The 16,159-nt window shown below is 41.0% G+C and overlaps 1 long non-coding RNA gene across 3 annotated transcripts; it reads right to left on the bottom strand.

The window, feature by feature from the left end:
• Positions 1–7,411: 7,411 nt before the first annotated feature.
• On the bottom strand, positions 7,412–9,541 carry LOC124189863. 3 transcript variants are annotated; one of them, XR_006872701.1, is made up of 6 exons: positions 9,189–9,541; positions 8,939–9,120; positions 8,739–8,874; positions 8,491–8,662; positions 8,073–8,415; positions 7,412–8,017 (listed from the first exon to the last, which is right to left on the bottom strand). It is a non-coding gene; the product is annotated as an uncharacterized LOC124189863 (long non-coding RNA). The 3 variants fall into 3 exon arrangements; XR_006872700.1 differs by having other exon boundaries at positions 8,491–8,685; positions 8,745–8,874; XR_006872699.1 differs by having other exon boundaries at positions 8,745–8,874; positions 9,189–9,539.
• Between the last annotated feature and the right edge of the window lie 6,618 nt (positions 9,542–16,159).

The raw sequence follows: 16,159 nt of genomic DNA, 5'->3' as shown, positions 1-16,159 counted from the left end.
AGAATCTAGATGGGGCCCCGAAGAATTATGTTAGACAATTAAGCAACGAGAAGCGAATCAACGGAAAATATAATGTAAAATAAAAAACGCACGGAGAAAAATAATATTTTTACGAGTTACGAGATTTACAGTTAACAGAATCATGGGAAACTTTAGCAAAGAAATCGCAGAACGTAATGGATTTTACGCAGGTTAAATAGACAGACATAGAATACGAAATAAGACTAATGAAAATAAGATATAATTCACGAAAAGAAAGAAGAATATGTACGCCGGAATTAAATGAGAAATTAGGAATACAGAAAATATGTCACGGGATTCAGTCAGAGGATTTTACAGAAGTACTTGATTACGTACTATCTTTAGGCCTGGTATAGCAAACTAAAATGCCGACGGGCTAATAAGATACCAGAGCCGAAGGATTAGTAACAATGTCTGGCCAGACACAAAGTATAAAAACCTGAACAACAGAGATGTTTTTACAAGTACAGGAAAAAGAAAAAATTTTTGTAAGAAAGCGATAGAAAATACGTAAAAGAACAGCAACGACGAAACCAGTTATGGAAGATTATTCATCAGTTGTAGGCGACGAAAAATAATGCAGAAAGAAATGTAGCGAAAACGAAAACATGGAGTATGAAGACAACCTCGACGAACAGGAACAGTTAAGAGAATTTAATAATGGCTTAATCGGCACGGCCGACGGAAAAATATTGGTACCAGAATCATGAAGAGAGAAAATATTAATAAATTTTATGATAGCCCATTCGCGGGGCATCTAGGCGTAAAAAAGACAACGACGAGAATTCAAAGACGTTTTAAATGGCCGTTTATGGTAAAAGAAATTAGAGATTATATACGTAAATGTGAATTATGCGCTAAGAGAAAAGTCGGTGGAGACAACAAGTCTCGTTTGAACCCAATCCCTCTCCCAGATCACGTATGGCAATTTATGGCTATGGATATTGTAGACCCATTTACCCAACAGGAATGAGCGAATATTTAACTAAATATATAACAGTTGCACCAAGGCCAAATGTTACAGCAGAATCGACAGCTAAAGCCGTTTATAAAAATGTTATAACGCGTCACGGCGCGCCAGAGACGGTATCGACCGATCAAGGCCAAATTTTTTTTTATTAAGGAATTGTTTTATTTTTAAGCAGTGTGGCGTGGAAGCAATTCAAACGTCGGCCTACCGCCCTCAGTGCGACAGTATGGCCGAACGTGCAAATAGAACGCTTGCCGACAATTTCTTGTTATGTTAAAGATAATCCCCATAAATGGACAGACTTGTTTAGATGTAGCAGCTTTTGTTTATAATACCGCAGTCCATTCAAGCACGGGATAAAGCCATTTTTTTTTCTAAGGTATGATTTTTTTTTCACAGCAATGGTACGACGCGATTCAAATAGAAAAAGATAGAATAAACGAAGCAAAAGAGAAAATAAAAAAAAAATTTTACGATAGAACAGCAAAGGAAGAACTGATTTTAAAATAGGCGACAGAATTTTTATTTTTAAGCAGTTGGCCATCGTGCCCGAAAAAAAAAAGAAGAAGGACCATACACAGTGTTGGAAAAGAAAAGCAACGTAAGTTGTAAAAGTGGATCAAATAACGGGAAGAAACTAATGGCAGTACATGCCGATCGCATGAGAAAACATCCCAAGGCCGAGAAAGCCCTCGGGCCACTAACGTCGTAGCACCCGGCAAAGTGACAAAGTCCAAAGCGCGAGTTGCACCAAAGCAGAATGTAGTACATCATAGATATAATAAAAAAACAAAAAATTAAAAACCCCAGAAATATATAGTAATTAATAAATATAAATGTTTTAAGCTGGACAGTAAACTCGATCGATACAAGCTTTTGCCACGGTAACAGGAGTAAATATTTCTATTTGCGACTGCAAAACTCCCAAGGCAATTGGCTTGCGGGACGGGAAGATTCCTTCCGCTCTGAAGATGCTTTGAGACAAACTACAATGTATTTTAATTGCGTTTTTTTTTGTAGTTCTTCGTAAAATCGAATTTCATTTTTTTTATTGAAAGAGGTATAGTAGTTTAAAATATAGCAGCGTAAGCTGAAAGTAGTATCAGATAACGGTGACGCAAACTGATGCCACGGGCGATTTGATTTTTATTTTCTCAACGCATATGATACGACCTTTTCAATACCTGTTAGGCCAGCGGCTGAATAAGAGTGTTGCAAAGGACAGAGTATCATCAAGGTACCAATCAAACAAGAAGGAGCAGTAGATTCATCCCCTGTTATTATTCACCTTTTCAGAAACATTTTTTTTTAGTTTAAAAGTGGCCTGGAAACTAGAGCTCAATTTGTAACAAATCCCATACTTATAGACCACACACTTATACCTCATTATTAAATTTTTTTTTCAAAAAAAAAAAAAAAAAAAAAAGGGAATCAATTCAATTAGGAAAAATCGAACTCCCACAAGATTATTTTTTTTTCTTTTTCCCCCCGCGTACAGTATTCCCACTAGCGCCCACCAACTCGTAAATATCCTTTGAAAAAAGAATAAAATGTACTGGGAAGTGATTCTATTTTAAAAGTCAATGCGTTTTAGAAGGAGGGAGGGGTTGTACTGTCATGTTCGGTTCAATATTCAACGTACAAAAGGTCCCCTACAAGCAAATTCGAAAAAAAAAATGATGACAATATTTAAAAATGATTTCCCCATATAGTCGCTCCAATTTTGTACCACATGGTTAAGCAGAAGTCAAATTGGACTTGACAGTCATATGGGAGCATTTGACGGTTAGTTAACGACACGAGACCCAAACAATTTTTTTTTACAGCCACTGTCCTTTCTCCCACAAAATCACTGCTGACCCATAAATATTACCCTATCGTTCAAGTTAAAAACACTTGTTTCCAGAAACAGAACCGACATATAACATTTTGTCCCCCCCCCTCGCTCCATTAAATAATATTTACAGACAGTTATTGGTGCCACTGGTTCCTGAACCATTACGGCTGACAATTCCAAATTTACTTTTTCAATTCCTTACCCAACTTCACATTCAAATTCATTTTTCTCCTACATTTTTTTGTACCCAGTTTTATTATACAAATTGCACCTTCTCCCCCGTAAGTGTATCATTTTTCTTATCCCCTCCTTCAGCCCCCGTAGAAAATATTTACATGCAACCATTCTTCCCACTAACGTTTGTACCAAGAAAACTCAGTAGAAACCCCGTTTATTTGTTAATATATAGCTACTCATTGGCCACGATCATTCACCCCGTTCAATCGTAAAATATGTATAACCCCACATGAAATTTTTTTTTCCCCCTCTCGAGTTACACGTATATTTGTTCGTAAACCCATGTACGTTTTCCTGTGCCAAATCAACTAGTTAGCGTACTGTCCGACGACGATGAGGCCGTCAGGAATAAGGGCGCATCGCGAGAACATCTCCCCATTTTTTTTATTATACCACGTACATTGAATCTCTCCCCCTAACCACTTTGCCCCCCACAGACTATTTTTTTTTTCATTGCGATCCTCCTAATCCAACATATTTTTTTTTGTTTTACGTAGTTCCCATTTTATGTAGCATCCATACTTAAGTTGTATTCCTTTGTTTTTTTTTGAGGGGGGGAGGGGTGGGGAAGTGTATGTTTCCCCTCAAATTATCCTCCTTTAATGTACACGGACATTTTCTTCTAAATATTGTGCAACTGATGTAATGCGGAGTTTGAGTGCAGAACATATATCCTAGCGCGCTATCCGACGACGATAGGCTGTCGTGAATAAGAACGCTAAAAGAAAGCGAACCGAGACGAACGAGCAGGCCAACATTACCAGCAGCGAAACAAGGCCATATCAGCAAAAATGAAAGGAAAAAGCACAAAGATAATACGGACTACAACGCCGTCCGGTCGAATCGACGATCGTTGAAAAAAACTTCGGCTGGGACGAAAGAACCAGCAGCTCTCAACCAGAAGATGAAATACCATACCCAGTAAAGGAAACCAATCACAAGCCACTCGAAGGGAAAAGAAGAAAACTACCAGCAAAAACGAAAAACAACCAACAGACCCAGCTTCAGGTTTTTACACACGTCGTGAAGCAAGTCTTCCTTGTGGTGTATCGTGTGTGTCAGATGATGCGTAATGTCTCCACACCTCAAAATTTCCTAATGTACATGTGCACCCAAAGTTATTGCCGACTCCGAGAGTCGTCTCTAAAAGGGACGATAATGTAATGCCCCGCGGAGCCTATTGGCCCCGCCTCTCCACGTCACTCCAATGACGTCACGCTAGGACGTCACGACCAGCAACACTGACGTCACACCACGGCATCACCCCCCGATGTGATAACCGACGTCACGCCGGACACAACGCGGACTCAGCAACGAGTCAGCACTCGTCCCAGCCGGACTGGCCCTCACTCACGCTCGGACCAGCCGGCGTTACAACCCAGGCCGGCCGTGAAGACAGCCCGGACTGACCGGAAGACATGCCGACGCAGCAATCCCCTAGCATATAAGCTACCGCTTCTTCCCCCTTATCTCTCTCTGGCTGTACTCCCCTCCTGCTGCACAGACGAATACACTCGCTTGTCACCGCTCTACTGGTCTCTCTGTAATCACCCAGCCGGGTATTACACTTCTACGCCTTCTAGATAAAGTTACTGTGATTAAAACCAGCAAGCAAAATGGAATCTCGAGCGAATGTTGAAATGGTATGGAGAAAGGTTTGGAAAAGATTCTGGTACTTCGACTGGGATATGGGATCAGGATTGGTCAAGAAATGGAGAAGAGTGATGAAACAAGTCCCGAAAAATTATTCGCCACCATCCTCGTACCCGCACCCCGCGACGAATCCTCAGCTGATAACTTACGCGGACTGCGAGGCATTTTTCGAATCTGTAACCAGAGGCTCCAGGGAGGATTTGATTAAAACTCTCAACATCCACGGACCGAAAGTGACTACCGAATTGTCAAAATCGTACAACGAACATGGGCAGACCCCTCTTCTGGTGGCCATCCGCCGAGGAAACTTGGACATGGTCAAATTCTTGGTCGGCAAACTGGGCGTTCCTATCGAGCAAATTGGACGAATGGTGTGGAATGGTGTCGAATACCTGGACGTTCCAGCACTATACGCGGCTGTCGTTTGCGGAGAGTTGGACATTGCCGCCTATCTCCTTTCCATGGAATTTGAATCGGATCAACAAACCGCCCAAATGATCGAATCCATCGTCTCAAGTCCCAACGGCCGACAGGAAAAGATCAACATTCTGGAACTGATGGGTGCAGTCAATTTTTACTTTTACGAAACGCATCCAGCCCCGCAAAACGGCCTCATGTACTGGAGGGCAGCCACGCATCTTCGCCAGTCGACGGTCGATGGTGAACCGGACCTAATACCTAAAACGATTCTTCCATCGGACGCTTATGGCTCGGCTTTCGGCTTGACTTCCGAGTTTACCACATTAGAACAACTGGAGCAGCTGTCTAGACTCGAGCTCTTCACCCAAGCAATTTTGGTCAGCCAGCGAGTCCTGGACATGGTCCGTCCTGGTGTCCATATCTTCAATCTCACCTTCTTGTCCCAATGGGCTTCGATGTGTTCCTTCCGCCAAGGGCAGAGCGGCCGCGCCATCCACATACTGACGCTCGTTCTGCAGCAATCAAAATCACTTGAGTGGAAGGGATTAAAGACGAGTCGAATCATCAACTGGGCCCTGGACATCATGTTGTCGAGCATCACCAATCTGCAAGAGAATCCGGAACAAGACGAGTTTCCGTTTGCTAGTCTGATGGCCACCTTCGATTTTGCCACTCAGTACATGGCGCATCTGCAAGAAAATCCCCGACAACAAAAGATTGACCCGAGCACTCGACTCGGTCTGGCAAGTTTCATCGTGGGATTGATTTATTGGGCCCACGAGCTGGTGCCGCAATGGAGTGTCGTGGATCGTCAACAGTTCCAGCGCAGCCTGTCCCTTTTCATAGCCAAAGACCACCGATGGGGAAACGCCAATCAGAATCTTCTCCACACGATTTGCCATCTGGAGAGTACGAGTCACACGTTCGCTGAAATTCACGAGTTGATGGACAGAGACAGCGACTCTGTGACTAGCGAAGACATGGGCAGCAGCGACCTGGATGAAACAAGCGACTTGAATCATGGCGAATTTGAAAACAACAGCGACACGGTGAACGATCTGTTGGACAGCAATGACGACATGAATGATGACCCTGCCGGCGGGAGCCAATTTGACTTTGACATCATTTGTGCGTTGAAGGATGAAGATAGCTTCAGTGATTACAGTGACAACAATAACGTGAGCGGATGTTCGTCGTGTGGGCACGGAAACGACGAAGTGATGTCTGCGGACGAAAGTGACGACGAGGACTTTGAACTGATTCGAGATTTTCGCGACGAAGACGACGAAAGCGACGATGATCCAGACGAGGATTTCCAGCTGTCTGTGACCGAGTGGATCCTTCGACTCGGAGCCGATCCTAACGCGGCCGACTCGCACGGAGCAACTCCTCTCCACTTGGTGGCCTTGAATCGTGGCAGCGCTGCTCAAGGTCGGCTGCTGCTGGAATACGGGGCTCACATAGACCAGACGGACAACACAAGTACGACCCCCTTGATGCTCTTCCAGGAATGGCAAAGCCTGCTCTCCCAGGAATGGCCAGACGAAATAATCGACCGTGATGAGGATAACGAGCTTAACCTCCATTTGCTCATCAGAGACGCTCTGACACTGCCTCTGAGCTGCTTGGCTACACGAGTCTTACGCCAAAGTGGAATTCCATTCGATGATGCAGAGAAGGTTCCACCCACTCTACAAACCTTCATTCAGCGACATTAATAAGATATTTCCGATGGAAGATGAAATTTCATGTGTTTGGTTCTTTTGTTTTACTTTTGATACTTGTCGTCACTGTTCTGTCAGTTGATTTCAATAAATTTCATTAAAATAAAATAAATTGTTTCGCCTATTCATTTGTTTGATTGTTTAAGGGCTTTGTTTGCCAAGTACCAAGTTGATTGTAGGTTGTAGGACCAAGATGTTGAGCTAAAGCAAGCAAGGTTCAAATTCGCTGCTTCTTCGCTAGTGTCACGACGACCTAAGGCTCCTTCATTATTACCGTACATCCAAAAGTGTAAAGTTCGCCTAAAAAAAAAATAAGAAAATTAGACTGAATCCGAGAAACAAAAAACGAGTAAATTGTAAACTTACCTTTACTAGTAAGGCAGACTGTGTGCACACCACCGGCAACTACACCCATTATAAAGTTATAACCGTAGCCTTTATTCTCTGAATATTTGATCAACAGCAATCATCGTAATCAATTAATGATTATTGTTCGAAATACACTTTTTACTACGATCCGATTAAATCTTTTAATCAACTTCAAAAGGCTGCTGAGAATAACTACACCCTAGTCCATGCGACTCAGTTCTATAATTTCATTGATTTCTTTTACATGTCACTTAATGAAAACATTTTGTTTCTATAAACCGTCACGCTTTTTTAATATAAGATACCTTTTAAAAATTTCATTATTTGATTGAATCGCCAATAAGTTAATAATCATCAAGAGCTGGTTCTAAAATTGATAGAATTTCAGTTATAAGACGTCTACTGAGAATTTGATCCGACGCCAAAGCAGATGAAGAAAACAAATTATCTCGAAGAACGAAGCACGCCAATTACAAGATTTACGGTAAGTTATAAGACGAAAATTACATTCAACTAAATATCTTAACAATTATTTCACTAGAGGCACGGTCAAACGAACAGTGGTGCCCAGCAAAGGGGGTTAACCTCGTTCGGAAGTGGAGGTCGAACTGGAACCAACTCCGCTGCTGCAGCAGTCTTGGATGGTGTCAGAAGATGTTTCCATTAAGGCCAGGGTGGAAGTTCCAGGGAGCCGTTGATGGGCACTTTCGGTCTCTTCGATGGCTTTCAGCAAAACCTTTCGCACATCCCTACCAGGTGGGGCTACTTTCATGGCCTCATTTAACCCTGTGAACGAAATTTGTATTGGACGAAACATTTAAGGGTTGATTAGGAGACTTACTTGCGTCAGAGGTGGGTGCGTTCTTCGGAGTTCTTCAATTTTAGCGTCCAACGTACGCTTACGTTTGAGACTCTCATGAAATTCATCTTCGCGCAATTCGTAGTTATCACGGAGCTTGACTTCAAATGGGTCGTCACAAAGCACCATAGAAAATAGTGCAACTGACAGACGAACGTCACGATAAAGTGGCTCTATTTGTCCAGGAAGCCGAGGCTTTTTGTGCAGCGATTTTAGCCACTTGAAGACGCTCACCATCTCCTGTTGGCAGGCTTCGGAAAACTGGTAACGGTAGGGGAAGCAAACGCGCAATGCTGATGACTAGTCCACATTTGTTTGTGGCAGCCTTTATTATGTGATGTAATCAAAGTTAAATAACCGTTTTCACGAAGGAAAAATCACATTTTACGAAAATAGTTACCTCGCAATCGAAACTGATTCTTTCCTGTTTAAGATCAAGATCGTTATCAGCTAGCTAATATTTAATCCTTCAGCTTCAATGATGGAATGTCCGTCAAAAAGTAATGCGCAGCGTGGCAAATTCAACTCGAAACTAGTTCTTGGATGTCCGCTGACCATTGCTCGTGAATCATCTACAAAGACATTTAAACAAATTCTAAACACATGAGCCCTTTAATATTTTACTATTGAAGATAATTATTCAATTACACTTACCGTGATGGCCGGTAAAACTGGGTCAACGTGAATTTCTGTTTGAACTCCAACTGAAAACTCTGCTAAACACGGCTGCCAAGTTTTCGTTCGTGATTCGACAAATTGTGATTGCTGGTTGACCTTTCCATCTCTAGATTGAAATAGTGTTAAATCAGTTACGGTGATTTGGTAGTACCACAAAGAAAATAGCTAACCTTTCAGTAGAAGCTACGGTCTGAAGAATTTGACATGAAAACACATCTATCAGACCTTAGCGTGCAATCTGTGAGCGTGGTAAAATGCTGCCGTCTAAACTCAGATTGTTAACAAAAGCATGGACCAACTTGTTGTTCAACTGGGCTACTATAGTCACATTGCTTTTGGAGACACACATAAACTAACAATTAAAAAAAGAGAGGTTTAAATTATTAGATAACATGGTTCAAAACAAACATTTCCACCAACCTGAACAAATGATGTCAGAATGGGTAAGATTTTTTCAAGCAGATTGACTCTATTTGTTTCAACTGGGTTTGGAACAGTGGCTTGAAGAGATATATTGCTGTTAACACTGCAATCTCTTGTGAATCGGACATCTTCAATCAACAACCCCAGTAGCCTCTTGGTATCAGCGGTGAAATCTATTGCAACGAAATATTTCGTTGCACTAACTAGCCATTTTGGCTATTGCAACGAAAATTTCGTTGCACCACGATGATATGATGATCCCATGACCACCTGTCCCCAGAGAAAATGGTTTCGAGAAGTTTAAAAGTTTGTTTGTTGTTGTTTGACACTTTAAACTGTTGGTAGCAGACGACATAGCCATCTAGCGGATTAACATTGTCATAGGGGAACGGGTGGGGTAGTCGGATAAGGCGTCAGTTAGTAGTACGAATGTACTAACAACTTGACCCCGAGTTCGATTCCACATCCGGGTACATCCATAAAAAAAAGAAAAATAATTAAAAGAGTCTTTGACCGTAGCGTAATCGCTGCGGTATGGGGTCAGTCTCAAGACGATACCTGTGCGCTTCAGGTGAGATTTGACTGCAGCATGCTCTACTCAGAATTTCAAGGGGAATTCTGGGCTGCAATGGGTCCTTAAGTGTAAATTGCCCAAATGACGGTCTGCGATTGCTCACGCAGACGGTCCCACCCCCCACTGACGGGGAAGCGAGTGGCGGATAAAACCGAGCCAAGGCGAATTTGAGCAAATAAAAATGAATAAAATTCGCCGGACGGTGTACAGACTGCACGGGCAAGGGTCATTGACCTTCTTAAGGATGAACAGTCGCGCGTAGTCCTAGCATTACGTGGTATCCATTGAAAGAAATCGTCTTACCGAGTTTGTTGTCGCAAAGTTTCAACGCTGAACTACCGATATCTGTCGTCGTAGCTAGGTGAACCACTCCGCCAATTAAACTTGCCACCGACCTTCCGCCTTTCAAATAATTCACGAAAATAATTCACGAAAATGCCGAGGTTACCGATGAGGCCGTTGAAGCCGTTGCGCACACCGTACTATGTCCCTGCCCACGCGATCTATGACATTGAAAAGTTTATAACAAGAAATCCGACCAGGCCAGAGAGGATCAGATCATACAAACGGAGAGAAAATAAAGTTGTCACCGCTGTTGCACCGCCATCGCTGTACATGCGATGCAGCACAACTCCCGTTGTTGACCTGGTGATGCCATCGATCAGTCGAATGCACCTTGTGCCGAAAGGAAAGAAAAAGAAGCCGTTTCTCAAGGACCAAATGATGACTGACATCAAGTCACTGAAAAAAGAACGTATGACACCAACCAAGTCAAAGGTCCAGAAGAATAAGCTTACTAATAGAGTAGTCCTGAAGACCGAGTCGAAGGCGGCAGTAGCGGCTGAAATCGCCAAGGCCATGAAATCGAAAGCACCAACTATCAAGAAAGAGGCGAATTGGAGTCCTACCTCATCAGTCCTTACAACACCTGCAGCCCAGCCTTCGATTAAGTTAACTATACGACTGAAAGCCTCGAAGATCCACTCGTCAACTGAATATGAGATTGTGAAGCTGAAGAATGAAGATGTAATTTGAAATTGATGCGATATCTGTGTAATACTTTCGGAATAATACAATCAAAATTTTATTTTAATTACTATCAATTTTACATTTGATTATATTGATTTGACTCCATTTAAAGAGAAAAAAAAAGATTGCAATTCTTAAATTATTTTTCAGCTATCCAGTATTTCTTTTCACCAGAATTACGATTTTTCTTAAAGTTTTTAGTTTGAATTCCAACATAGGAACATTTGAATAATCAGTTTTGTCGGCAATCGTTCGCGATTGCCGACAAAACTGATTATTGCGGCTTGAACAGCTTGGTGTATCAGAAGAAAGCCGACGATCCTTCACGCTAGTGGAAAGGATAAACGCCGGAGCTGACCAACATATTGGACCGTCAATTTCTTTTTGTCTTTAATATCAAAGGTAAATGGATTACCTTTGATATCGATGAATACAAAATTTCTTTTCAAAAACAAATTTTCGTTTTTTGTATTATTACTCAGGAACACGCAAAAGGTATCGTTTAATCGTTTCATGAACAACACATCTCGCATGCCTTCGACTGAAAATGCCATGATTATTTACGCTGTTATATGTAAACATAATACTCGCTAAAAGTCGCTATGTTTATATAAAAGGAATAAAAGGATCAAGACTTGTTTATCTAAAATACCCCAAATTTATTTCCCGGTATACAGAGATCTATATCGGCAGGTGGAATGATTTAGCAATCTTAACATTTTTGGACTAAGCAATATTCTAATTTTTGTAGAATCAACATCTGAGTTTGGCCGTATGACTCTGTCAACCAACCTGTCAATCCTTACTCAGAAAACAGAAAAAAATGATAGTCTGTTGTAACTTATAAACTAAAAAACAAGTTTAATTAACTTGAAGCTTTTTTTATTATTTTTTTATTTTACAAACACGTCAAAGCTAGGTAATTCCAAAACTTGTTTCGGGTCTGTCGATTTGGACCATAGAGTTTGCTGGGAAGTTTTGTAACTATTAGCCTACTGATGCCAATCGTGTTACCATTCGTGTTTGAATTGCGCAGCTTTCTTTATCACTAGCGAGTTGATGGCCATGTTGATGGCGGTTAATTTTCTTGGGAATTATAATACGGGAAACGATTTTTTCACTCGGCCTACAGACTAAAATGATGAAAATGAAAAATGGTGAGATGATGTTGAAAATGTCGGTGACACTTTCAAAACTGGCATCGCCATGAAAGTAATAATTTCGGTTGTCCAGGGAACGCCCATCGACAAGAAGAGACTCATCAGGATCACTTGAAATCTGCAATTTGGGTGAACCATTCATTAACGATTAGTTGGCAAACGCCAGTAAATTATGGCTACGAATAATACTTTTGGCCTTTATAGAGGTCACTTGCGATGATTCGGCACTTCTGAACGCACTTCTTATAACGTTGACCGGGCGGCATATCGCTGCCTCTCACGAGCATGAGAATGGCATGAAAGACGTTCTTGAATGTCATGGAGGCCAAGTAACACATGACGATAACACCATGGAGGTTGCGCAATTTTGGTATAGAATTGAATAAACCAATAAGTTGGCGACTAAAAATACCGCGGCAAAAAGATTCAAACATCCGAATAAATACGCGCCTTTGGCATCTTCTCCTTGCTCTGGAAAACACACTATTTCAGGTTCTTAAAAAAAAGGAAAGAGGAATAAAATTAGGGCTTAGTACTGTATATAATTTTTGAATAAAATTTGTTACTAATTAATTCTCACAATGTTTTCACTGTCGACTATACATTCGTTGGAAAAGCGTTGGAAAACCAAACGAAAAAAGCCAAATTCACTACGAGAGTTTATTTAGCCATTTAGCCACAACATCTCTTGGACCCCAAATAAGAGTTTTCATTGAACCAGGTTATTTCTGCTGCGTCGGACCCTGCGATGTGAGTGGTCAGTTCTGAATCTGAAGAAGAAATTTGAAACGTTAGTGGTGGAACACAAACACCGAACACTTCTCCGCTCATTAAATTGACTAGTCTGAGGCTATAAGAATTCTTTGACAAACACTGAAACGGCAATGTTATTTTAATGGTGTTGAATTTCTATCCCGACCGTATCCTCCCAGTTTTTAAAGGGATCTTGCGGATTGAAGACCTGTTGACGCGCTGAGAGTCGTGATGTGCGCAGATTTTTTTTCAACAATATTTAAAGTTTGTGACTCTATATTTTGGAAGTAGGTGGCACAAAAGTAGCAGGTAAACATTACCTCATCGATTGCAAGAAACGACAAACAGAACGTAACATTTTTCTGCTGTGGCTTCACCGCTCCAGGCAATTTTAGCTTAACAAATATGCGCATCAAAGAAAAACAATTCTCTCTGTTTTAAAAATTGTTATGCACGTGGAAACCAAGGGGTTAAAAAAATATTTGAATGAACCTTAAAAGGGAAGGTATTGGGAGTGGTAACTAACTTGAGGTCACGCTCTTACTTCATTGGCTGCCTACAGGGCCTTAATTCGACCATCTAGTGTTACCGAGTGAACGACAACCGTCGACTATCGTCAGGGGCTAAGCGTAAGACTAACGGACACAACTTCAGATTGTGACCAGCAAGTCGAGAAACCGGGGTTTTGTGCTGGGGTTACGATCCTTATGATAGACGTCCTTTATAGCAACAGGGCGTCTAATAGATCGGGAGGTGAGTTTAGAAGTGAGATTAATTTATTAATTCATTTGTTTACTATTGACTCGTATATTATTATTGAAGACTGTATATTGATGAAGAGCATATTCATATCATTCAAGACACACATCATATACACGATTTCAATGGGAGTATTACACAATTGGGTGGGAATCGAACACGGGTCTTATTGGTGAGATGCGAAGATGATGACCGTTGAGCGTTGAGTGCACATCTCGATGTGAATTTCATCAAGTCACAATGACCGACCTCTAATCGACGGCTGTGACGCCTATGACCTTCTTCTCATAGCGTCGGCTCCAATTCACAACATTGAAGAACATGCGAGGGATACAACCCGGATACAACCCCTTCAATTTATTTCGCAATGGTTTATAACACTAACAGATACATGATCTAATATCTCATAATGAATACAGCACATTCTGAATTTTTTTTAAATATATATTAAATATATGGTTCAAAACTCTGTCACAACATAAATCTAATACTCAACGCTGAACAACTGGCTACTACTTTACTATAAGAACAATTTAATTCCTTTTACCGATAGGTGTTTCTCACTAATTTAGTGTGACACGTTAAAAGTTAGCGAAAAACATAATGTCCTGAATATTCAATAAACAGGTAAACGGCATTCAAAAATTATGTTTCTGTATTGAAAATTCCGCGAGATGTAACGCAACAAAGATTCACAAAAGTTCGGTAACATTGAGTAATTTGATTTTGAACAATAGTTTGTTTACAGGCATAGACAATTGTAACGACTTAAACCGAATTTACTTACACCAACTCTAGCAGAGAGTTGGTGAGATCTTCCACATCTTTAGGAGGACGATTAGCATATTGGCAGACGTTTTTCAAAGTCTCCACTTCGTACATTGTGGCCAAAGGTAGAAGCTGCTGATTTTTGGCGGATGCCACCAACGAACCGGTATAAATATCCTCCACCTTCACGCCAGGGTTTCTGAGCTTAGCACATGAAAAGTGAATGTCATCACTCATCGGTTTAGGGATGACGTAAGCGAAAAAAAGTCTCTCGTTCTGGTAATTGGCCTGGGTTTGACCGATTCAAGCATGGGAAATTTCCAAATAGGCCTACACCGGAAAGTATAGACGCCGTGCGATTAAACAATATTTCCGTGTCTTTTTTAGGACTAAATCAAATACGAGAATAATGAACAACAATTAATACAAATATTGTTCTAAGGGTCTAACTTTTTAAGGAGAACGAACCTGATTTTGGGAGAAGACAATGTTCCATCATCGCACTCGTTATGCAAACTTTTCACGATGCTCACCATCTGCAGGGCGTCATCGCTTTTCTTTAGCGCCATTTTGCACAGGCTAGTCAGAGTTGTAAGCTGATAGGCCTAATGCTCGGCTAACTTGAGCAGCTCTTATTCGTTGTCTAGTGTTGAAGGTGAACTCGCCCGTGTACATGAAGTGAAGAAATTGTTCCATTGTCGAAGAATTCACGCCATCCATTCGGATCTGATGAGGGCCAGTACCTTTTTCCGGGATGTTGTTACTTATTAGTTGTATTGCTGAACTTACTGAAGTAGGCTATGGTGAAGTAAGATTCAAGATGTGAGATGTACTTGAAAATTACATTTTTCAATCGAAATTTATTTGTCTTACCTTTGCACCTTCTCTTTAGCATAAGTTGTTTTGATCCATTAAGCAAAATAGTCTATCATTGGATTTATAACGTTTGAGGCTTTGAGCATTTTTTGAGCGGTTTGGATTTTAAAGGGGGATGCTCGATTTTTCTATCCATTCTTAAGAATGACTAATTAGAATATTAGTGTCGTCTGCTTTCTCTTTTTGTGTCAAAGTTTCGAAAAAAGAGACGAAGTTTAATAAGATTCTAAAAAAAAACGGAACGATAGCGTTTTTGGAAACATACTTGGCTGCACGAACAAAAAAGTAAAGGCAAAACAAAACAAAAATTGCATAAATAGGCTTATGGTCGTCGCGTCAACTCTGGTTGCGCTCTGGTTCACTGTTTAATTTTATCAAAACTCACGAGTCGCGCAGATCAAGAATAAGCAAAAGGGCTTACAATTAGCGGTACGGAAATGCCTTTGCGTGTGTGTCTGCCGATGATATGACGTCATAAAGGAAGGAACAAACTGGACACACACATCCATCAACAGATTGTAAAAGGGGAGAGCACCGATTGGATTTGGAGCAAAAGGCCGTCACAGTTTGACGCACAAAGCTCTTTGTACATAGCACACAACACATTACGTATTTAACTCTTCTATATTGGCGTACATACACTCTCGTCCTTTTTGGGCGTACAAAGGGTGTACATACTTGGTGTTAAATGAAAGTGGGTACAAGCTTGTACACCCGGGTGTACATAAGGTGTACATATTTTTTTTGTACACCTTTTGTATACCCGGCACGAGGTCATAACGTCTTTGTTTTATCAAATTCGCGCGACCACCGTTTTTCTCACCCATCCCCCACTTTCAAGAATGAAAGGAAAAAATTTTTGCTTCCCTCTATTTTATCTCTATTAACCTTTACTTCATTTAATCTCATATTTTCCTCCTTCTCAATCTGTAATTTATGGCTTTCTAATGTCTTTCACCAATTGCCATTAACGTATTTGCTTTTATCGGGAGTCGAACCCGGAACCTCAGATTTACTAGCCAGTATTTATCCGCTGTGCCACCAGCTAT

The sequence above is a fragment of the Daphnia pulex genome, chromosome 3 (genome assembly GCF_021134715.1).
Source record: "Daphnia pulex isolate KAP4 chromosome 3, ASM2113471v1".
In the NCBI taxonomy this organism is placed as follows: Eukaryota; Metazoa; Arthropoda; class Branchiopoda; order Diplostraca; family Daphniidae; genus Daphnia; species Daphnia pulex.
The sequence above is the reverse complement of the archived record's forward strand: the minus strand, read 5'-3'. Positions and strand labels throughout refer to the sequence as shown.